The 11,905-nt window shown below is 40.1% G+C and overlaps 1 non-coding gene across 1 annotated transcript; it reads right to left on the bottom strand.

The window, feature by feature from the left end:
• Nucleotides 1–9,311: 9,311 nt before the first annotated feature.
• On the bottom strand, nt 9,312–9,419 carry LOC148576770 (small nucleolar RNA R71). Its single transcript, XR_015904019.1, has one exon. It is a non-coding gene; the product is annotated as a small nucleolar RNA R71 (small nucleolar RNA).
• Between the last annotated feature and the right edge of the window lie 2,486 nt (nt 9,420–11,905).

Raw genomic sequence — 11,905 nt, forward strand, 5'->3', positions numbered from 1 at the left:
TCAAAAAGAAGAACAGTTACCTCAACCTTTTTGAATATTTCTACCATTTTGGGATCGGGTTCCAGCTGCTTCCTGGGCTTTTTTGCAAGTTGTGGAAATGGAATGGGAGTGGTGTTTTCTGCAGTGTCTGCGCCTTTTGGTGCTTCCTCTTGTGGTTGGGCTTCTTCTTTTTCATCCATGTCCTGTATGTCCTCTTCCTCTTCAACATCTTCTATTTCTACTACCTCTTCAGCTGAGGCGTGTTCTGATGGGCTTGGCTCCTCCTGATTCCTCTCCTGCAGTGTGGTTCCAGACCTTAGGGTGATGGCATTAATGCCTCCCTTTGGATTGGGTAATGGTTGAGAGGGAATTCCAGTAGAACTTGAAGGTTGGTTATTGGAATTTTGTATTGATCCAATCTGTGAGAGAAGAGCTTGCAAAGTAGAGGTCAGACCATTCAGACTGGCATTAATATTATTCATAATGTTATTTTCTATGGTCTGTTGCCTCCGCTCAAAAGATTGTAGTAACTCTTCATTAGAAGATGAAGAAGGATGAGTAAATTGAGAGGTCTGGTGTTGGGTATTCTGTGGTCCTTGGGATTGCCTTAAGTGAAGTGCTCTGTAAGGTTGATTCTGCTGCCTGTTGTTGTTATTATTCCACCTCTGATTTCCCTGATTATCTCTGCCTCTTCTGTTATTGTTGTCCCTCCAATTCTCTTTAGAATTATCCTGCCATCCATGGTTATGATATCCACCTTGATTGTACCCTTGGTTGGGGCGGTCATAGAAGTTATGAGTGGATGCCACCATGTTGTCTTCCTGCTGGAGCTGCGGGCATTCATCAGTATAATCGCTATAATCAGCACAAATTCCGCAGATTCTGTGTGGGACTAACTGTTGGCTTTGCTGTGCTGGAGAAGGTTGAGCTTGCTGAACTTGTTGTTGATTCAATTGCATCTGCTTCAGCAAGTTGGTCATTTCACAGATACTCTGAGCTAGAGCAGCAGTCTCTCTACTAGAGGATACTTCTGCAACGGCTTTTGAACGGCCTTGTTTCTGCCTGTGGTTCCTAGTAGATTCAGCTAAGTCACTGATCAATTACCATGCCTCATCAGTGGTCTTGTACTTCTTCATAGACCCATTGCTAGCACTTTCCAATGTGGTCTTATCTTGGAGCCTCATACCCTGTGTGATATAGCTGAGTAACACTATCTTGTCAATCATGTGGTGGGGGCATGCTTCCAGAAGATTATTAAAGCGCTCCCAGTATTCGAAGAAAGTCTCGTTGTCACCCTGAACAATCGTGGAAATGTCCTTCCTCAGTTTATCAGTAACTTCAGATGGGAAGAATTTCTCCAAAAACTCTTTTCTGAGCGTATCCCAGTTGGATACATTTGCTAGGGGTTGAGTGTAGTACCACTCTCTTGCTTTTCCCTCAAGAGAAAACAGGAAAGCTTTCAGCAAAATTAAAGTTTCATCTGCACCATCACGCCTGACAGTAGAACAGGCTGCTTGGAAATCTCTCAGGTGCTTGATAGGCTCTTGAGCAGGTAAGCCATGAAACTTGGGCATCAAATTGAGCATTGCGGTCTTTATTTCAAAATTTGTAGCCACCGCTGGGTGATGCGCTTGAAACGGTTACATTGTAAAATCAGGGGCTCCTTCCTTTTGGATAGTAACTCTTCTGGCTGCCGCCATGTTACCTGTACGTAAATCAACCGAATCAGTAGAACGGGGGCTGGTTTCTTCTTCAACTGACGTTTCAGATCCGCCCTCAGAGAGGGCTAACCGATGAATGCACAAGATCCTATTGGAGGACGATGCTAAGCCAGTGGTTTAACCACAAAGGCGGCTGAATCCAGCCATGAAGGAGGTGGTGCAGAAAGAGGTCACTAAGCTACTAGAGGCTGGGATTATTTATCCCATTTCTGATAGCCCCTGGGTGAGTCATGTCCAAGTTGTCCCCAAGAAGGGAGGCATAACTATGGTTCATAATGAAAAGAATGAACTGGTTCCTACAAGAACAGTTACAGGGTGGCATATGTGTATTGACTACAGAAGGCTCAATACAGCCACCAGAAAGGATCATTTTCCTTTACCATTCATAGACCAGATGCTAGAGAGACTAGCAGGTCATGAATATTACTGCTTTTTGGATGGCTATTCAGGTTACAACCAAATTGCAGTAGATCCTCAGGACCAAGAGAAAACATCATTCATATGTCCATCTGGAGTATTTGCCTACAGAAGGATGCCATTTGGTCTGTGCAATGCACCTGCAACCTTTCAGAGGTGCATGCTCTCTATCTTCTCTGATATGGTAGAGAAATTTCTAGAAGTCTTCATGGATGACTTCTCAGTATTTGGAGACTCATTCAGCTCATGTCTTGACCATCTAGCACTTGTTCTGAAAAGATGCCAAGAGACTAACCTGGTTTTAAACTGGGAGAAATGTCACTTTATGGTGACTGAAGGAATTGTCCTTGGGCACAAAATCTCGAACAAGGGAATAGAGGTGGATGATGCGTGCAGAAATTGGCGAATTAAAAATTGTTGATTTATATACGTTGCAAGTATAGTTCCTAACTCGCCAGAAATCTACCTATCAATTTAGAAAGATGTCATAGAAATATAAATTAAAATACTGGGAGTATGAATCCTAGGTCGTCTCCCAACGGGTTGCAGAAAAATGTGCTATTTTATTAATCAGATGTTTTCAAAAAGGTTTGAGTTGAGTAAACAGGAAATTAAATTGGTGAATTTGAATAATGTAAATAAAAGCCTTGACTGGGAGTTGATTAGTCGGAATCCCTATTATTGTTGGAATAATCTCAAGATTAATTGACAATTAATGGTTGTCCTGTTTAGTTATCCTTTACTAGGTAAGGGAAAGTCAAACAAGTTGGAATGCTGCGTCTGTTCACAAGTTGCAATCCACTTAATTAAAAGAGATTGGTGTTAGTGACTAGAAGGCAATCCAACCATAAACCCAATTACAATTTTTCTTTCAAGCTTTCCAACTCAAAGGTTCCTTTCAATCAACTCCCCATCAAGTTAGGAAACTACTCGCTCATTGTGAATATAAAATTCATAGCATATGAAAAGGAATTAAGGAAAGACATTGTAAATAAAAATCAGATAGTCAATAAAAATAAAAGTGATCCTTGTATTAAATAATCCTAAAAATATTCCAATGGTAAAACTAAACAAAGCAAATAACATGGAAGAGTAAAGCCAAGTAAAGAAAATGAACTAGAATGACGAAGTCTTGATGAGGTAATAACTCTTCTCAATATCCCAATGCAAAAGCGAGAGAACATTAAAATCCTAAGAACTATGAATGTGCAGAGAGAAAACCTAGGGGAGGAATAAAAACTAGATCTAAAACTAAAACTGTGTAGAATGAATGTTGTCGTTGGTTTCTGCATGTTCTCTGGCTCTAGTCTGCTGTTCTGGGCCAAAAACTGGGTCAAAATAGGGTCCAAAATCACCCCCAGCGAATTCTGCAGATTATGCAGATCGCGCATGTCATGCGATCGCGTCGCTCATGCGGACACGTTATTCGCGTTGTTCCATGCCACGCGGTCACGTCGTCAACGCCTCCGCGTCGCTTGTGCTTTTCCATTCCGCGCGGTCGCGTGAGCCATGCGGCCACGTCACTGTGATTTCTCCTCTTCCGCGCGGTCGCATGAGCCATGCGGCCGCGTCACTTCTCGCTGGTTGTCTCCTCAATTTCTTGTGTTCTTTCCATTTTTGCTAGCTTCCTTTCCAACTCATTCATGCCCTATAAAGCCTGAAACGCTTAACACACAGATCACGACATCGAATGGAATAAAGGAGAAGTAAAATGTATAATTAAAAGTCTCTAGGAAGCAGTTTTCAATCATGTAATAATTTCAGGAAGGAAATATAAATGCATGCTATTTTAATGAATAAGTGGGTAAGGATCATGATAAAACCACACAATTAAACACAATATAAACCATAAAATAGTGGTTTATCAGTGGATCAAGCTAAGATAGAGGTAATTGAAAAATTACCACCACCTGCCAATATTAAGGCAATCAGAAGCTTTCTGGGACATGCAGGATTCTATAGGAGGTTTATAAAGGATTTTTCAAAAATTGCAATACCTCTGAGCAATCTGCTAGCTACTAATACACCATTTGTCTTTGACACAGAGTGTCTGCAGGCATTTGAGACTCTGAAAGCCAAGATATTACCATTTGAACATTACCATTTGAACTAATGTGTGATGCCAGTGACCATGCCATTGGTGCAGTATTGGGATAGAGGCATGATAAGCTTCTGCATGGCATTTATTATGCTAGCCGTGTTTTAAATGACGCGCAGAAGAATTACACAACCACAGAAAAAGAGTTGCTTGCAATGGTTTATGCCATTGACAAGTTCAGATCTTATTTAGTAGGATCAAAACTGATTGTGTACACTGACCTTATTGCTCTAAAATATCTCCTCACAAAGCAGGATTCAAAACCCAGACTCATAAGATGGGTGTTGCTTCTGCAAGAGTTTGATATAGAAATAAGAGACAGAAAAGGAACTGAGAACCAAGTAGCTGATCACTTGTTCCGGATAGAACCAGTAGCAGGAGCGTCCCTCCCTCCTACTGATATCTCTGAAACCTTTCCGAATGAGCAACTCTTTGCCATTTAAGAAGTACCATGGTTTGCAGACATTAACTATAAAGCTGTGAGATTCATACCCAAGGAGTACAGTAAGCAGCAAACAAAAAAATTGGTTTTTGATGCAAAGTACTACCTGTGGGATGAACCATATCTCTTTAAGAGATGTGCAGACAGAATAATCCATAGATGTGTGCCTAGAGAAGAGGCACAGAAGATCCTATGGCATTGCCATGGATCACAATATGGAGGACATTTCGGAGGTGAGCGAACAGCCATAAAGGTTCTCTAATGTGGCTTATACTGGCCTACTCTCTAAAGAGACTCCCGAGAGTTTGTACGTAACTGTGACAGTTGCCAGAGAGCTGGTAATCTGCCTCATGGTTATGCCATGCCTCAGTAAGGGATCTTAGAGATTGAGTTGTTTGATGTATGGAGTATTGACTTCATGGGGCCTTTCCCATCATCATATTCAAATACTTATATTCTGGTGGCAGTAGACTATGTATCTAAATAGGTAGAGGCAATTGCAACACCAACTAATGATATTAAGAGAGTGATGAAGTTCCTCCAGAAGCATATCTTCAGCAGGTTCGGTGTCCCTAGGATACTGATCAGTGATGGAGGCACTCATTTCTGCAATAAACAGCTTGACTCTGCTCTGGTCCGATATGGAATTAACCACAAAGTGGCAACTCTATATCATTCACAGACAGCAGGCTGAAGTCTCAAATAGAGAACTAAAGCGAATCCTGGAAAGGACTGTAAGTACCCGTAGAAGGGATTGGACAAGAAGTCTGGATGATGCTCTGTGGGCATACAGAACCGTATTCAAGACTCCCATAGGGACCTTTCCATACCAGCTTGTGTATGGAAAAGTGATGAGCGGATAATTTATACGCTTTTTGGCATTGTTTTTAGTATGTTTTTAGTATATTTTAGTTAGTTTTTATTATGTTTTTATTAGTTTTTAAATAAAAATCACTCTTCTGGACTTTACTATGAGTTTGTGTGTTTTTCTGTGATTTCAGGTATTTTCTGGTTGAAATTGAGGGACCTGAGCAAAAATCTGATTCAGAGGCTGAAAAAGGACTGCAGATGCTATTGGATTCTAACCTCCCTGCACTCAAAGTGGATTTTCTGGAGCTACAGAAGCCCAATTGGCGCGCTCTCAATTGTGTTGGAAAGTAGACATCTTGGGCTTTCCAGCAATAGATAATAGTCTATACTTTTCTCAAGATTTGATGCCCCAAACAGGCGTTCTAAGTCAGCTCAAGAATTCTGGCGTTTAACTCCAAAACTGGCACAAAAGCTGGAGTTAAACGCCCAAACTGGCACAAAAGCTGGCGTTTAACTCCAAGAAAAGTCTCTACACATGGAAGCTTCAATGCTCAGCCCAAGCACACACCAAGTGGGCCCGGAAGAAGATTTCTGCATTAATTAATCATTTCTGTAACTCTAGGCTACTAGTTTTCTAAAAATAGGACCTTTTGCTATTGTATTTGTAGATCTTTGATAAGTCTTATACTATCTTAGACACGTTTGGAGGCTGGCCATTCGGCCATGCCTAGACCTTGTTCTTATGTATTTTCAACGGTGGAGTTTCTACACACCATAGATTAAGGTGTGGAGCTCTGCTGTTCTTCATGAATTAATACAAAGTACTATTGTTTTTCTATTCAACTCAAGTCTATTTCTTCTCTAATATATTCATTCGCACCCAAGAACATGATGAATGTGATGATTATGTGACACTCATCACCATTCTCACCTATGAATGCGTGACTGACAACCACTTCCGTTCTACATGCAAACAAGCTTGAATGTGTATCTCTTGGGTTTCTAATCTAAGATTGGAACCTTCGTGGTATAGGCTAGAATTATTGGCGGCCATTCCTGAGATCCGGAACGTCTAAACCTTGTCTGTGGTATTCTGAGTAGGATCTGGGAAGGGATGGCTGTGACGAGCTTCAAACTCGTGATTGTTAGGCGTGTGACAGACGCAAAAGGATCAATGGATCCTATTCCAACATGATCGATAACCGACAGATGATTAGCCGTGCGGTGACAGCACATTTGGAACGTTTTCACTGAGAGGATGGGAAGTAGCCACTGACAACGGTGATACCCAACATAAAGCTTGCCATGGAAAGGAGTATGAATGATTGGAAGAAGGCAATAGGAAAGTAGAGGTTCAGGAGGAACAAGGCATCTTCATACGCTTATCTGAAATTCCAACCAAAGAATTACATAAGTATCTCTATCTTTATAGTTTTATTTATCTTTTAATTATCAATTCTCCATCACCATCTGAATTAGCCTGACTGAGATTTACAAGGTGACCATAGCTTGCTTCAAGCCGACAGTCTCCGTGGGATCGACCCTTACTCACGTAAGGTTTATTACTTGGACGACCCAGTGCACTTGATGGTTAGTTGTGTGGAATTGTGACAAAGTGTGATTCATGTTTGAGAGCTCCAAGTCCTTTGGTGCCATTGTTGATAATCACAATTTCGTGCACCAAGTTTTTGGCGCCATTGTCGGGGATTGTTCAAGTTTGGACAACTGACGGTTCATCTTGTTGCTTAGATTAGGTACTTTTCTTTTTATTTTTTAGAATTTTTAAGAATGAATTCTAGAGTTTCAAGGTGATGCTTTTATCATCACAAAAGCTGATTGATTCTCATCAATTTAGCTGCTGAATGTAATGTACTGCTGAAGCTTGGCCAACCATGTCTAATCTTTTTAGACTGAAGCTTTAGACTAACATTGCATGATTCCTGGAATTCTTATTAAAAGTTTTGAATCCCTTTATTTTATTTTCCATATAAGTTTCGAAAATCACAAAATTTTTTTTATAAAATCATAAAAATCAAAAATAGTTTATGTTTCTTGTTTGAGTCTAGTATTAATTTTTAAGTTTGGTGTCAATTGCATTCTTCTTGCATTTTTCGAAAACATGCAATATGTTCTTCATTAATCTTCACGTTGTTCTTGATGATTTTATTGCTCTGATCTTTAAATTCTCTAGTTTTGTGTGTTTTGTTGTTTCTCATATGCATTCTCAATTTGTTAGTGTCTCCTATATGAAAATTTTTAAGCTTGGTGTCCTGCATGCATTGTCTATTTGATTTGAGTTTCCTAAGATTAATTATATTTTGATTGTTTTTCATCATTAAAAAAATAAAAAAATTCAAAAAAAAATCTCAAAACTATGTCTTTTCAAGTCAATAATACAGAGAATTGAAGATTCAGAACATTCAGCAGAGGAATCAAACTGAAAAAGCTGGGCGTTCAAAACACCCAGTGAAGAAGGAAAACTGGCGTTTCAACGCCAGCCAGGGTACCTACTTGGCTGGGCGTTTAACGCCCAAAAAGGTAGCATTTTGGGCGTTAAACGCCAGAATGGATGCCATTCTGGGCGTTTAACGCCAGGATGACACTAGAGGGAAGATTTTGTTTTTAACTCAAATTTTTTTCAAATCTTCATAATTTTTCAAAATCAAATCTTTTTCAAATCATATCTTTTCAATCATATCTCTTCAAAATCAATTTCTTTCCATTTTTTATTATTTTCGAAAATCCTTGCTATAATTAATGATGTACTTCAAAATTTTCAAGTTGTTACTTGCCTATTAAGAAAGGATCAAAAGTTTAAATTCTAGAATCATATCTTCTAATTTCTTGTTAGTCAAGTAAATCAACTTTAATTTTAAAACTTTCTTTTTTTAAAAATTGATTTTTAATCATATCTTCTCAATCATATCTTTTCAATCACATCTTTTTCAAAATCAACTCTCAATCATATCTTTTTTATTTCTAATTTCAAAATCTTTTTCAAAAATCACTTAATTTCTTTCCCAATCTTAATTTTCGAAAATCTCAATCAAATTTTCAAATTTCTTTTTATTATTTCAAAATCTTCTTAATTTATTTTCAAAAATTCATCCCCTCTTCTCACATCCTTCTATTTAAGGGACTAACACTCCTCCTCAAGGTGCAATTCGAACTCTATCCTTCTTTATATGTTCGAATTCTCTTCTATCTACCTCCTCCTTCTATTCTTCTTTTCTTCTGACACCTTAAGTAATCTCTATACTGTGACATAGAGGATTCCCTACTTTCTTGTTCTCTTCTCTTTCATATGAGCAGGAACAAAGATAAAGGCATACTTGTTCAAGCTGATCCTTAACTTGAAAGGACCTTGAAGAGAAAACTAAGAGACGCTAAAGCACAATTCTCTCTAGAGGGCCTAACAGAGCTTTTCAAAGAAGAAGAAACCATGGCAGCCGAAAACAACAATGTCAACAATACAAGGAAGGTGCTTGGTGACTTTACTGCACCTACTCCCAACTTCTATGGGAGAAGCATCTCAATCCCTGCCATTGGAGCAAACAACTTTGAGCTTAAGCCTCAATTAGTTTCTCTAATGCAACAGAATTGCAAGTTTCATGGACTTCCATTGGAAGATCCTCATCAGTTCTTAGCTGAATTCTTGCAAATCTGTGACACTGTCAAGACCAATCGGGTTGACCCTGAAGTCTACAGACTTATACTTTTTCCTTTTGCTGTAAGAGACAGAGCTAGGACATGGTTGGATTCACAACCTAAAGAAAGCCTGAACTCTTGGGAAAATCTAGTCAATGCCTTCTTGGCAAAGTTCTTTCCACCTCAAAAGTTGAGCAAGCTTAGAGTGAAAGTCCAAACCTTCAGACAGAAGGAAGGTGAATCCCTCTATGAAGCTTGGGAAAGATACAAGCAATTGATCAGAAGGTGTCCTTCTGACATGCTTTCTGAATGGAGCATCATAGGAATCTTCTATGATGGTCTGTTTGAACTGTCCAAGATGTCATTGGACAGTTCTGCTGGAGGATCTCTTCATCTGAAGAAGACGCTTGTAGAAGCTCAGGAACTCATTGAAATGGTTGCAAATAACCAATTCATGTACACTTCTGAAAGAAATCCTGTGAATAATGGGATAAATCAGAAGAAAGGAGTTCTTGAAATTGATACTCTGAATGCCATATTGGCTCAGAAAAAAATATTGACTCAGCAAGTCAATATAATTTCTCAGAGTCTGTCTGGAATGCAAGCTTCACCAGGCAGTACTAAGGAAGCTTCCTCTGAAGAAGAAGCTTATGATCCTGAGAACCCAGCAATGGAAGAGGTGAATTACATGGGAGAATCCTATGGAAACACCTATAATCCTTCATGGAGAAATCATCCAAATCTCTCATGGAAGGATCAACAGAAACCTCAACAAGGTTTCAACAACAATAATGGTGGAAAAAATAGGTTTAGCAATAGCAAGCCTTTTCTATCATCTTCTCAGCAACAAACAGAGAATTCTAAGCAGAGCCACTCTGACTTAGCAACCATTGTCTCTGATCTAATCAAAACCACTCAAAGTTTCATGACTGAAACAAGGTCCTCCATTAGAAATTTGGAGGCACAAGTGGGACAGATGAGTAAGAAAATTACTGAACTCCCTCCTAGTACTCTCCCAAGAAATATAGAAGAGAATCCAAAGAGAGAGTGCAAGGCCATAAACACGTCTCACATGGCCGAACCTGGAGAGGAGGAAGAGGCAGTGATCTCCACTGAGGAAGACCTCATTGGACTTCCACTGACCTCCATGGAGTTCCCTAATGAGGAACCATAGGAATCTGAGGCTCACACTGAGACCATAGAGATTCCATTGAATTTACTTCTACCATTTATGAGCTCTGATGAATATTCCTCCTCTGAAGTGGATGAAGATGTTACTGAAGAGCAAGTTGCTAAGTACCTTGGAGCAATCATAAAGCTAAATGCCAGGTTGTTTGGTAATGAGACTTGGGAGGATGAACCTCCATTGCTCATCAAAGAACTGGATGACTTGACTAGGCAGAGATTACCTCTGAAGAGACAAAACCCTGGAAAGTTCTCAATACCTTGTACCATAGGCACCATGACCTTTGAGAAGGCTCTGTGTGACCTGGGATCAAGTATAAACCTTATGCCTCTCTCTGTAATGGAGAAGCTAGGGTTCATTAAGGTACAAGCTGCAAGAATCTCACAAGAGATGGCAGATAATTCAAAGAAACAGGCTTATGGACTTGTAGAGGATGTCTTGGTAAAGGTTGAAGACCATCACATCTCTGCTGATTTCATAATCCTAGAGACTGGAAAGTGTATGGATGAATCCATCATCCTTGGCAGACCCTTCCTAGCCACAGCAAAAGCTGTGATTGATGTTGACAGAGGAGAATTGATCATTCAAGTGAATGAAGACTCCCTTGTGTTTAAAGCTCAAGGATACCCCTCTGTCACCATGGAGAGGAAGCATGAAGAGCTTCTCTCAATACAGAGTCAAACAGAGCCCCCACAGTCAAACTCTAAGTTTGGTGTTGGGAGGTTCCAACATTGCTCTGAACATCTGTGAGGCTCCATGAGAGCCCACTGTCAAGCTATTGACATTAAAGAAGCGCTTGTTGGGAGGCAACCCAATCTTTAATTATCTATGTTAAATTTCTATTTTCTTTTGTTATTTTATATTTTCTATAGGTTGATGATCATGTGAAGTCACAAAAATAATTGAAAAAGCAAAAACAAAAGGAAAAATAGAATGAAAAATAGAACACGCTGGAGGAGAAACTTACTGGCGTTAAACGCCAGTAAGAGAAGCATAATGGGCGTTAAACGCCCAGTCTGGCACTATTCTGGGCATTTAACGCTAGAAATGGGCACCAGACTGGCGTTTAACGCCAGGAGTGGGCAAGAAGCTGGCGTTAAACGCCAGAAACGGGTAGCAGCCTGGTGTTTAACGCCAGGATTGGCAGCAAGGGGCGTTTTGCACGCCACATGGTGCAGGGATGAGAAATCCTTGACACCTCAGGATCCGTGGACCCCACAAGATTCCCACCTACCCCACCTCTCTCTTTCTTCTTCACCCATTCACCAATCACCTCAATACCTCTTCCCCAAAAACCCCTCACCTATCAAATCCCACCATTCTCTTCACCACTCACATCCATCCTTCATAAAATCCCACCTACCTTACCATTCAAATTCAAACCACTTTCCCACCCAAACCCACCCATAATGGCCGAACCATACCCTCCTCTCCACTCCTATATAAACCCATCTTCACTCCTTCATTTTCACACAACCTAAACACTAGTTCTCCCACTTGGCCGAAACACAAAGCCCCCTCAATCTCCTCTATTTCTTCTTCTTCTACTCTCTTCTTTCTTCTTTTGCTCGGGGATGAGCAACCTTCTAAGTTTGGTGTGGTAA

The sequence above is a fragment of the Arachis ipaensis genome, chromosome B1 (assembly GCF_059453495.1).
Source record: "Arachis ipaensis isolate K30076 ecotype BB chromosome B1, ASM5945349v1, whole genome shotgun sequence".
NCBI lineage: Eukaryota > Viridiplantae > Streptophyta > Magnoliopsida > Fabales > Fabaceae > Arachis > Arachis ipaensis.